This window comes from Equus quagga, chromosome 20 (genome assembly GCF_021613505.1).
Source record: "Equus quagga isolate Etosha38 chromosome 20, UCLA_HA_Equagga_1.0, whole genome shotgun sequence".
NCBI lineage: Eukaryota > Metazoa > Chordata > Mammalia > Perissodactyla > Equidae > Equus > Equus quagga.
This window is the reverse complement of record NC_060286.1, coordinates 782,731-795,306: the sequence shown is the minus strand read 5'-3', so window position 1 is coordinate 795,306 and position 12,576 is coordinate 782,731. Positions and strand designations below refer to the sequence as shown.

General features: G+C 41.5%; 1 long non-coding RNA gene across 1 annotated transcript; it reads right to left on the bottom strand.

Annotated features, from left to right (window-relative positions):
* Positions 1-1,046: 1,046 nt before the first annotated feature.
* LOC124230674 (uncharacterized) lies at positions 1,047-11,837 on the bottom strand. Its single transcript, XR_006886271.1, has 5 exons — positions 11,758-11,837; positions 6,748-6,897; positions 5,462-5,535; positions 3,890-3,999; positions 1,047-1,674 (listed from the first exon to the last, which is right to left on the bottom strand). It is a non-coding gene; the product is annotated as an uncharacterized LOC124230674 (long non-coding RNA).
* Positions 11,838-12,576: the final 739 nt, after the last annotated feature.

Here is a 12,576-nt window from a genome sequence, read left to right as displayed (position 1 = left end):
AACAAGGAGTTAATTTCCAAAATACATAAATAACTCACACAACTCAACAACAGAAAGACAAACACCACAATCGAAAAATGGGCAGAGGATCTGAGCAGACATTTCTCCAAAGAAGATAGATATACAGATGGCCAACAGACACACAAAAAGATGTTCAACATCACTAATTATTAGGGAAATACAAATCAAAACTACAATGAGATACCACCTTACACCTGTCAGAATGGCTATAATTACCAAGACAACAAATAAAAATGTTAGAGAGGATGCGGAGAAAAGGAAACCCTCAAACACTGCTGGTGGGAATGAAAACTGGTGCAGCCACTATGGAAACAGTATGCAGATTTCTCAAAAAATTAAAAATAGAAATACCATATGATCCAGCTATCCCACTACTGGATATTTATCCAAAGAACTTGAAATCAATAATCCAAAGAGATTTATGTATCCCTATGTTCATTGCATCATTATTCACAATAGGCAAGATATGGAAGCAACCCAAATGCCCAGAGACTGATGAATGAATAAAGAAGATGTGGTGTATATATATACAATGGAATACTACTCAGCCATAAAAAAGACAAAATCGTCCCATTTGCAACAACATGGACGGACCTTGACGGTATTATGTGAAGCAAAATAATCCAGACAGAGAAAAACAAATACTGCATGATTTCACTCATATGTGGAAGATAAACACATGGAAAAAGAGAACAGCTTACTAGTTACCAGAGGGGAAAGGGGCTGGTGGGTGGGTGAAAAAGGGGTAAAGGGGCACATATGTATGATGATGGATAAAAATTAGACTACTGGTGGTGAGCACAATGCAGTTTATACAGAAATTGATAAATAATAATGTACACTTGAAATTACACAATGTTACAACCTTTATATTTCAATAAAATAATTGAAAAAAATCACGAGAGAGAGAAAAATAAATATCTGTTAGCTTTATAAGAGATAAAGCCGAATGGATAATGTGACTGTAGATATGAAGCCAAAGGGGCTGCTGGTACCCTCCCAAAACTGAATTCTCTTCCACTCCGAAATAGCGGGCCTCTTTGTAGGGGCAGAGCTGCCTGCTTAGCCAAACCACAGGGAAGAGCGGAGGAAGTGCGCATCTTGGAGACAGACTGGCTCTGAAAGATAACCTCAAAAAGCACAGAGCCTTGCCAATTCACCAATCAGGTAAGTTATTCCATCTCCCTAAAGGAGGAAAGAGTGAGCGGGCAGAAGATGAAAGGGGTCCTGGCATGCCTATCCCGGGAACGAGATGGATTGCCATCCCCTCTGTGGAAACAATGAGGAACAGCAATAAAAGTTCTCTGTCCCTCACAATATAGTTTCAACGCCAGTAGAATGGTGTTTTTCACAAGATAATTACAAAACTTACTTTGAAAAAAATCAGTTCATAGTGCACTGTGGGAGATATGTCTGATAATAGTATGCAAGTAAAAAGAAACTTGGTGAGTGACTTCCTTGGGTTGTCTATTAAAATAGTTGGTGTCTCTTTGTGTCTATATGTAGAGCAGTATTTGAAGATGACATCAAAAGCCTGAATTTGAGGTCCTCGTGAACTGCAGCCAAGCCTACTCCAGCCTCACCCTTTCACTGTCCTTCTTGGAGCAACACCCTGATCTGCAGACTAGTGAAGGTCTGTGACCACGTTTTCACCTGTTGGTGTCAAAATTAGAAAAAAAAATTATGTAACTATTTTTTAAATGAAACTAAGTGTATGTAAGTCCTTATTAAGGCTTATCACCTAGTTTTTAAAACCATAGACTCTGGAGAAACAAATCCAAATCATTACTAACTGTGTTACTTTAGACACGTTCTCTCTTTATCTCAATGTTCTATCTATAAAATGGAAATAATAACAGTATCCATCTCACAAGTTTGTATGAGTAAAATAGTACATTCAAATGGCTTAGAATAGCACTTTGCATGTAAGTGTTTAATAAACGTTAGCCACTATTATTCAATTGAAAGACTATTCTTCATTCTGAAATTATATCCACTCTTTTATTTTCATATTCAAATGTCTTTCTTCATGCAATTATAGCAAGAGTTTATAGGAACTCTCTGTTTTAATTTCCTTACTTGACAAAATTTTCAAAGAACTTGGCAACCTTATATTAGTCCCTCCAATTTTTATTTTTAAAAGGTAACTGATTCATGAAAAACAACTATCTAGAAACCACCGAACTATAGTACACTACCTCCAACCTTCCTTATTTGAAGACCTTAAAGGCAAGGAGATAGCAATATATATTTTGTAATTAAATAACTTTCTGAGTATTACCCACTCTCCTCCCCTTTTCTCCACATAATTTGCCTTTGTTGCAAATTAACATCCTACCGAGGCAAACCACAGGGTATTTGCACAAGAGTCTAGAGGACTTTGTGGAGGGACCTGTGTGTTAAACAGTCTTTACTCATGGGCAATTATTCTGCCTATCTGCCTTGCCTTGGCATCGTGCAGTGGAGAGTTTATGATAAATACTACTCAGTGACAATAACATCTGTGGTGACAGTGATTCTAATATTCTCTGTCGCTTGACTTGAGGCAGTAGAGGCACTGAATGAGCAAACAATTCACACGTGATTGAAAGACCGTGGACGACACCGAGTGAAAACAGGCCTCGCGTCCTTCCCCAGGCCTGACCTCATGAAATTGCCATTGGTCTGCTGGTCACCGTTGGGAGGCAAACTCACATTTTGAAATAAACTGGTAATTAAAAGGAAATGAGCACCCATGCAGTAAGGAAGTGAGAATCCAGGTCAGCAATAACACCTGGGACTTCTACAAATCCTATTGAGATGAAATTTTAAAAATTCAGAATGTTTTCCCAGGATCCCCTACTTGCTTATACTGCAGCATTGCAGATTAAAACTGTGATTGATTCTAGCCACAACCACAATTAAGAGGTTAATATTTGTCTTACAAACATATAAGCCTTTGCTTCAAACTAATGTGTGAAAGTATCTTTTTCTGTTAAAATATCTGGGCTCCTCCAGCCTGTCCCTCCAAGCTAGCTTTGAGCATCTGGCACATCGCTATGACTGGGCAAAGGAATGATGCCAAAGTGACAGTCCCTTGTCTGAACTCTTGATTTGCCTTCTTTGACAGCCCTGCTTGGAGAGGCACAGAGATTAGGGAGATGCCTGGCTTCTGGGGATGTGACAAGTGACAGTTTCCATCAACATTTAGCTCTACTTGACAAAACTAAGGAAAGTCTGGAAACAGGCCTCTGTGGAACATGTTGGCAATCACAGACCATACTGAGCAGGGCCTTCAAATCCAGGAATGCATGTGTATTATCCATCATAACCAGATAAAGAGCCTGCCAACTGTGAGAGTAACTAGAATTTGCCCTCCCTTCACTAAAATAAGAGCAATCATTTAACGAACGAGAGATTTATATGCATTGTCTTTAATCATTGCAATAATCTCTCTGTTTTACTATCTGTATTACTATCTGTTTTACAGTTGACGAAAACTAAAGCTGAGAAAGATTTGGTCATCTCCCACAAGAGCGCACAGCTGGTAAATGGTGGGGTTGGGATTCCAACTTGGGCCTGTCTGGCTCCGAAGCTCAGGTTCTCGCCAGTGTGCTAATCGAGGTCTTGCTCTCTGAGTAAGACTGGGTAAGGTAAGAGGGGTCTTGGTGAGAATGGGCCATGTTTGTGAAACTGTCTTTCTAATTAACCTCCATCCTGAAGTGTTTGTCAGAAAGGACCACCCTGTCAGGAATTCTTAAGTGTTTGGCTGGCCTGTTTATTCCTGTCATTTTTCCAAAATCCAAAGCTGGGAATCGCTTGTGTATTTGTTTCAGTGCATCCATTTCCTCTTTGGTCTCAAGTTGATTCATCTTAACTTTCACTTTACCTCAGAAGATTCTCCCAAGCAAGCTTTGTTAACCTTCAGCCAACAATCCCCTTTGCTAGTAATTCTTTAGAAGCATCTGGTTTTAAAAGTATGTTCTGCCAGCTTGTCACCTAGAAAAATGGAAGCACAGAAAATTATTTGCTTTATTTCAATTAACTAACCATCAGTGATGATAGGACTACAAACAAGCTATTGAAAAGAAGTTTTTATATAGATACATTTAGTATCCAAGATTAGTATCTTTTTCAACAAATGAAGACAAGTAGGGGAAATTAGATTATAGCTTAAATGTCTTTATGGGTTCTACTCCCAATCCTGAGCCCCATCACCCTAAAAAACTCTAACCAAGGTCATCACGTTTGGGCGATAATATGCCAAGGGGAGTCCCAGGGTACATGCATCCAAAATCTGTCCAAGAGCAAAGACCTGCAATCGGGAAGACAGGAGAATGGTGATGAAGTCCAGAATCACAACCAGCTAACCAACTGAAGGGTTGACTAACCAGACACAGATGCAATGAGACAACCTAAGTCTAGGAAGGAGACACTGAACCAGATCTGGGCAGGTGAAGCAGCACAGTGGAAGCCTGAGAATATTCTAGGTGATTCCTTTTTTACTGACCCTGCCCCACTTTGCTGGACCAGAGATGGAATGAAAGGATCCAACTATGTTGGAAGATGTTAGAGGTGAGACTGTGCTGTGGACTGAATGTTTATATCCCCCTAAAACTCGCATGTCGAGATCCTAACCCCCTGTGATGGTAACAGAGGATGAGGCCTTTGGTAGGTGATTAGGTCATGAAGGTAGAGCCCTCATGAGTGGGATTAGTGCCCTTATAAAAAAAAGTCCAAGAGAGTTCCACCACGTGAGGACACAGCAAGAGGATGGCTGTCTCTGAACCAAGAAGCAGCCCCTCTCCAGACACTGAACCTGCCAGTGCCTTGATCTTGGACTTCCCAGATTCCAGAACTGTGAGAAATAAATTTCTGTCATTTGTAAGTGACCCAGTCTATGGCATTTTTGTTTACAGCAGCCCAAACCGACTAGGAAAGACTTTTTATAACTTTTGCACCGAGAATATAAGTAATAAGAAGATACATCTCAAAGCCATTATATTAAAACACATTTTTCTTGATACTTAAGGAATATGCCAAATAACAACTGTTGAAAATAAATTCTGGCCATATTTCAAAAAACAAGAAACAGCCCACTTGCATGGCAGCAATTTTCCAAAACACTGAAGAGAGTCCACTTCCCCCATCATATTGCCATAAGCCACTAACCGGTCTGGATCAGTACCTTTAAGCCCACAGCATACATCAAGCACCACATAAAACAAATCTCCTTTCCCATTCCCTGTTGTAGAGCTCACCTGGGAAACCCTCAGCCCCTCCACATTTCTCAACCTGACCTGACGGTCTAGCGTACCAGCCCGGTTCCATGCCTGTCTCTAATTGGCTCCTTCTGACAGCAGCTCTGCAACTCTGCCCCTCACATCCTTGCAGATACTCTCTCACATCAGCTCACTCTGCCTCAGGGGCCGCTCCTTCATCTGAGCTGTTCCTCCCTTACCTGATTTGTCCCAGCCTTTAGGGAACAGGGAGAGCATGTCCACTTCTTGACCCTGAACCATGGACTGGATACTCCTGTAGTGAGAAAACAGTGAAAATGGCTCTCCTACAATTATCTTAAATTCTACCAATAATGATCCATTCCTTTGTGTTAAACTTTGACCCCACTCTCTTCTCTTAAAATTTAAATACTCCCACAGGACAGAGACTTCTAACAGGAATGAACTTATCTCATTTTTATCCCTGGGACAGAAGAAACCATTTTTATCCCTGGGATAGAAGCAACACAGGGAAGAGAAAGTCTTGAAAGAGAGAAAAAGAGAGCAGAAAAGGAAAACAGAAGCACCAGGCAACATCACCCCTTTGCAATTTCACTATCACTGTGGACAGCATTGGACTTTTGAAAGCAATATCTTATCTTAGTTATATCTTTAGAATGAAAAAGTCAAAAGAGTCTAAGGTTTATTATTGTTTCTTGTGCCAAAAATCAAGGATTAAATTTAGCCTCGTTAATATTGGGGTAGTGGGATAATGTTTTAAGATATCAACCTAGAGTTCTCTCCCTTACTTCTACTCCTCTATCCTCTCCTCCCTATCCTCCACCCAACGCCCCCAGCCCAGTGCTTCCTAGATCCTTCCCTAGGCTTCCTAGATCCTTCCCTAGGCTGCAGCTAGGACCTTCCACGTTCAGTGTCTTGGGTAGAGCATAGGGAGCCTGCTAGGCCCTTCATCTCTGCCCACTCAGCCTGGTGTGAGCTAGTAGAGATGGCTGCACAATGTTTCTCCTTGCCCAGAGGACCTGAGACAGCTTCACAGAGTTTTCCATATGCCACTGTAGCACTCAAGCTGTACAGTGTTCATACAACTGAGAAAGAGCTAGTAGGCTTGAAGAGGCCTTGAGGTTGGAACAAGGAACACCCAATAGTGACCCACTGATCAACCATCAAAGGCCAGACATGGAAGCTGACCATCTTGGCAAATGCCAAGATGGATAAATGATGACAACATAAGACGGATGCTCCCGACTCCTCACCTCCAGCCTGATTCCTTGGACAGATGAGCAACCCAGAACTCAGACCCTGAGGTTAATTTTCGAGCACGTAACAGAGTAGAGAAAAAAGAGGTTCCATTTCTTGTGAAACTGCATATGTGGCCTGTAATGTATACTCACTACGTTGGTTAATAGAACAAGTTGCAATTTGACCAAATAGAAAAACATTTTTTAGAAACAAGAAGATAGGACACAGGTGGACATGGACAGAAGTGAATTAAGAGCCTCTGCCTCACCCCGGGTGAGTCACAGGATCCTGGTGCTTGGATGACATGGAAAGGATCGGCTTCCTGGGACCCCAGGGCCAGGAACTCCTGCAGGGGCAAGGCACCACACCACTCACACTCCAGAGGCTTTGTCCAGGGCAAACTGATGCATGAAGCTGCCTAGGATTATATTTCAGTTAGCAGAGGTTACAACATGACATTTCTTTCAGACCCTGAATTCTGGAAACTCCTTTGCAAGAACACTGAAGCCTGAACACTATAAAGGAAAGAAAAAGGTCAGGGTTAGAAGAGGAATATAAAACAACATAAAATACAAAAATGAGATATGACAAGAGTGAAAAAATGAGAGAAGTATAGAAAAGAGAGCTAATTCGTAAGATCATGTAAGCGATCTCTAAGCTACATCCAGTATCTTCCCAACTCCCAGGACACTCCTACTATTTCAATAGCTTTAGTTTCCTCTGGGTTAACATGACATATCAGTTCAATTGCTTTCATCTTATTTGGTGCTAATGATGGCATGCCAGATGCCCCCCTTTGGCAAAAGGGCCAAAGATCTTATGTAGTCACAGATGTCAAATTTGGGAGTAGGAAAAATAATCATAAAAGGTCACAGCTAGATATGACCTCAGCTCAATTTCCTCATACTACAAATGAGAAAAGCCAGACCCTGCGAGGATAAAAGGATTGCCGGTGGTCACATGTCTAGCAGTGGTAGACCTGAGGCTAGGATCCGAGTTTCCTAATTTCCCGTCCATCCTTACTCCACTCCTTCATTCCCACACGCTGCCATTCACTACACAGCTTGGAACACATATGCTTTCCCTGACCTCTGTCAATAGCACCAACTTTTTTCCTTCCATTTCTGTGAAGGAAAATGCTAAGGACAGCTGGGATCAGCAAGGCCTACAGCACCCATGCACAAAAAGAAAGAAAAAGTTACTGTGGTCCAAATATTCTGTTTTTCCATACCTACAGCTCTACCTGGAAAAGTTCTGAGAAATACTTCCATGTAATAGTAATAAATAATTTTTTAAAACAAGTAATTACAGTCACTTGAGTACAGCTGATGGTCTGGATGACAGCAGGCCACAGCTGGGGAGAGGGCCGATCCTCACTGCATCACCACGTCCTTAGTGAGCCCGGGACCATGGTGAAACACAAGAAGTAAGCAGAAGAAAGCTGGGCACTAAAAATGAGGTTTTGCTCGATGTTACTGCCAACTAAACAGAATTGTTGTTCAGTAATTTCTTTGAAAGAAGGAAACAATATTTATGTCCATTTAGGGAAAGGCATCTTCCAAGAAGTTTGCAATATTTTTTAAAGAGTGTACAGAAAAACTCTCTGTTTGGGGGGTAAAACCAAACTTAAGGAAAGCTCATTACAGTAGGCTATCTTTGCAATGAAGCAGGACCACTAAAAATGGATGGCATATCCATTTTAAGGAGGCTGAGAAAATTGTTCCTCACATGTCATGGACATCGAGAAGAAGAAAGAAAAAAAGCACTTTTTGAAAATGGAAATCCTCTAATTCTTGGTGCTTATCCCTCCTAATTTTTGTGAAAAGACAAAATTTATTTAAAAGGACACCTCTGTTTAATTTGAAAAATGAGTTCTGGGCTGTTCTTGTGTGATATCAATTTATACAGAGTCTCATGGTACATTAGCATCACTCATCAGGCAGCAAGTTCTACTGAGAGACAGTATAATGGATGGAAGCAGTGAGTGCATAATTCAGCCCTTTCTTGTGGGTTTTTGCAAAGCTAGATCTCTAACAACATGCCTGCACACACCATTTCTGGAACTGTTCCCTCATCTTTACTGTTATGGCAGGTAATCTCATCTTCTATAGTCCATCTTATACCCCACTGACTAATTAATCTTCCTTTTAGAAAGAGGAAGTGGGCTGAGATGATGATACTTCCCTGCTAACAAAATCTGTCAATGTCTTCCTATTATGTACAGAATAAATTCTAGCCTCATGAGTACGGTATTCAGGGTCCCCTGTGATCCGGCACAAACAAACTTTGCTTGGCACAAAGTGGCATGCATTTATTGTTTTACTTACATATTTTTTTGTTAATGTGCCAGATGAACCCTTTATCTCACTTTTTAAGTTTTCATTTCCTCTTTTGCTAATTTTCTGTTCATAACTTCTGCCCAGTTTTCTGATGGGGGCTTATTAGTTTTTCCAATCTACGACTAGGAACTCTATCTATTAAGGTTTGTAATTTTATGTCAGTCATATTTATGACATCTTTTCAGAGTTTGTTGATGACATTAACTTATGGGTGAATTTAGAAAGTCAAAACATTCACAGCTTCATTGACAGGGCCAGAGTTTTTCTTCCACCCAATTCATGTCTAGAATCTCTTTTTGGAAGGTTTCCCTCTCACCGTCTGCCCTTCCTGTTTTCTACCATTCACATGGAACTACCCAGAGTTTTATGGTTCCAGCTATTTCATACATTGACATTGACTGTCTTAAGAGTTTCGACCCTTTGTGCCTTTACCAATCTGATAAACTATTGGGAATTTATTGGGTTAATGGAAAAGAGCTATCTTTTTCCTTCTGGGTGGCAAAATTTCCTTTGTGCCCAGGGTTCCCCAGCTGGGCTTGAGTCTTAAGATTTTTGAAACCTGGGTGACTATAAGTGAGGAAATTGTCATTTAAGAGCTGCAGGTTATGGGGCTGGCCACATGGCCGAGTGGCAGCCCAGTGTTTCGTTGGTTCGAATCCTGGGCGCGGACATGGCACTGCTCACCAAACCACGTTGAGGCAGTGTCCCACATGCCACAACTAGAAGGACCCACAACGAAGAATATACAACTATGTACTGTGGGGCTTTGGGGAGAAAAAGGAAAAAATAAAATCTTTAAAAAAAAATAAGAGCTGCAGGTTCTTGGGGCCGGCCCCGTGGCCGAGTGATTAAGTTTGCACGCTCTGCTTCAGTGGCCCAGGGTTTTGCTGGTTCGAATCCTAGGCATGGACATGGCACTGCTCATTAAGCCATGCTGAGGCGGCATCCTACATGCCACAACTAGAAGAACACACAACTAAAAATACACAACTATGTATCAGGGAGCTTTGGGAGAAAAAGGAAAAATAAAATCTTAAAAAAAAAAAAAAAAAAAAAGAGCTTCAGGTTCTTTTGTACCCAGAAGTAGAGACGTCTTTCTTCACCTTTGGAGGAGACTAGTAACGGTTCTTGGGAAAAACCGTTAAAGTGCTTGACCTTGTTAGTGCGTTAACTTGACCACAGATGCTAGATATTCCAATCTGATCATGTACTTTCTGTGTTGGTTGACCCCACGCTTTCTCTCTGAGGCTTTTGTGGTGTTATTTTGGGAAGGAGGGAGGACAGGAAGAAGACGAAGGGGAGCTGAGAGTTGCTCCTGGGTATTGAAATTGAAGGGAGAGATTAAAGGGGAAATTTTGTGACTCTAGGCAGAGCTCTATGTTCCTGGTGAAAGGTGCGGCTCAGAACTGGAAAGAGGACTGATCTGTCCTCCTCCCATCTGAGCCTGGCACTGCTCTGGCTCCTGGATGGTGGAGGTTTAAAGGGAGTCAGAGAGAGCACCTTGGCAGGGCCACCGCCAAAATCAAAAGGGGATGGCACCATTAACAAGGCAACAGCAAGGTTCCTTCAAGCTCCTTGGAAGCGAGTAAGGGCACATGGGTAGACACAGTGTTGCCAGAGCAGGAGAAGAGGAACATAGCGGGCTGGGATGATTATTGTAGGGGATGGAACAAACTGTAAGCAGATATAAGCCATCCTTTTGGGGACTGCAGGAAATATTTAGGAAGTATTTGACTAGCAATCAAGTGAGTGGAGGCTCAAGTTATAATTTGGGCATAAAACACTTAATATGACCTCCTTTATATTTAGTGGCAAGCCTGGCCATACCAGTTGCACACATTAAGGGTACACATATGAGGACAATGCTCCTACTTTTATTATGTAACTCAAGAAAGTGCCTCAAATTATGGGTGTATGTCAGACCCAGTAGGAAGGACTCATCATGGCAGGACTATTGAGGAAATATTTTAAAGCGGGTTGAGCTTTGCAATGCCCTTCCATTTAAAACTGAACAATGACTTACAGAGCATGAGCCCCTGATGGGACCATATGAAAATGATGATAATATCAGTGCAGGTCATGGAATGAAACAAACACCTGGAAGTGCCCTGGTTCAGCAACATAGACTGAGTGACAGTTATGTGCAAGGCCCTATGCTAGATGATACAGGAGCTATCAAACTGCTTACAGGCAGGTTGATTTAAGGAAAGTCATATCTCTGATCATTGCTAGAGACTTAAGGTCACTATTTAAATTCAGTATATGATCCTCTCAAAGAAGATCACTAATAATCTAATAGTCTAGATTTGCTCATCTCTCCTGGCCCACTCTCTATCTTCCAGTTCTTCAAATCCTTTCTTGCAGGTGCATGATTCTTTCTGCCTGGAATATTCTCCTGTACCCCACCTCTACTCCCCTTTTCAGCCACCTTTTATTCATCTTTCAGGTTCTGCTTTAGGCATTTCCTTTTCCAGGAAGACTTCTGTGACTGAATGGCCACGTCCTTGCCCTCGCAGATGGGTTGAGCATCCTCTAAGTGCCACATAATACACTTCAAGGCCCTTCTCAAGGCTCCTTTCAACTGTAGGACTGCAGATTTAATTGCCCATCTTTCCCAGCGGACTGTAAATTCTGTCCCTAATAGAGTGCTTGGCTCATATTTAATAGGCATTCGATACGTGTTTGTTCATTTGAGTTATCTTTTGTCAGTTTTCCCTAAATACTAATACCCCTTGAGAGAGGTCATTTCAATTGTCTTTCATTTTACAAGTAGGAAAATATTGCCTGACTTTTATTTACAGGAGCTGAAAGATGCTGCTGAAAATAAAATTCTATCTGCATCTTTTTCCTAAGAATTATAGTAGTGAATTCTGTGTTTTCATCTCTGACTCAGACTACTAAGTCATCAAATCAGAAAACTACAAGCAAGTTTCACTTACCCTAAAATTCATTTAGCTCTGAAGGGGTTCTCATAGTTTTCATGATCTTTGAAGGTGCCAAAGAATCTCGTAGGTCCCAGGACTTCTCAAAAGATTTCAAAGCACATTGAAGGGTGTGTGAGACTTTATTTCTTACCCCAATGGGCTGAGCCACTGGTATTAAGAAAGCCAGTGGTGACAAGCGGGGGAGAGGGCAGAGTTGCAACAAGGACTCCACGTGACCTAAAATTCAGGTCTGTGGCCTCTCCAAGGAGTTACACTAAGGCAGAGGAGCCAAAAAGGGTTTATGAAAGCTCCAGGGAGAAGGATACGGGTAATTACAGACCTTTGGAGGACTGAGAGGTTGAGTTCCTTTCCCTGACCTCTGTGTGGACTGGCCGAGAGTCCTGAGAAGAGCAAGGTTAAGTAACTAAGGAATCACAAGACTAGTTGAAATGTAAATAAATAAGATACTTAAGATGCTTAATAGCCCCATTCTACTTCATAAGATTTATAGATAAGCAAAAAGAAAGCAAGGGCAAAGAAAAAGGAAACCTTTTGAAATATAGGACGGTCTTCCATTACGTCATGTGTTTGCTGCCAGCTACGGCAGGTGACAATTGGGGGAGGCTCTACAGGGCTTTCATATCTATTATCTCATTTTGTCTTAAATAATCCTGACCACAACAAAGTGAGACAAGTATTGTCATTATCCTTACCTAATCGATGATGAATCTGAGGTTCAAAGCTTACATAGCTAGTCTTTGACAGCACTGAGAACTGAACCTAGGTATGTCTGCAACCTATGTGTGATTTCCATGACATCTGTACAGACTGATT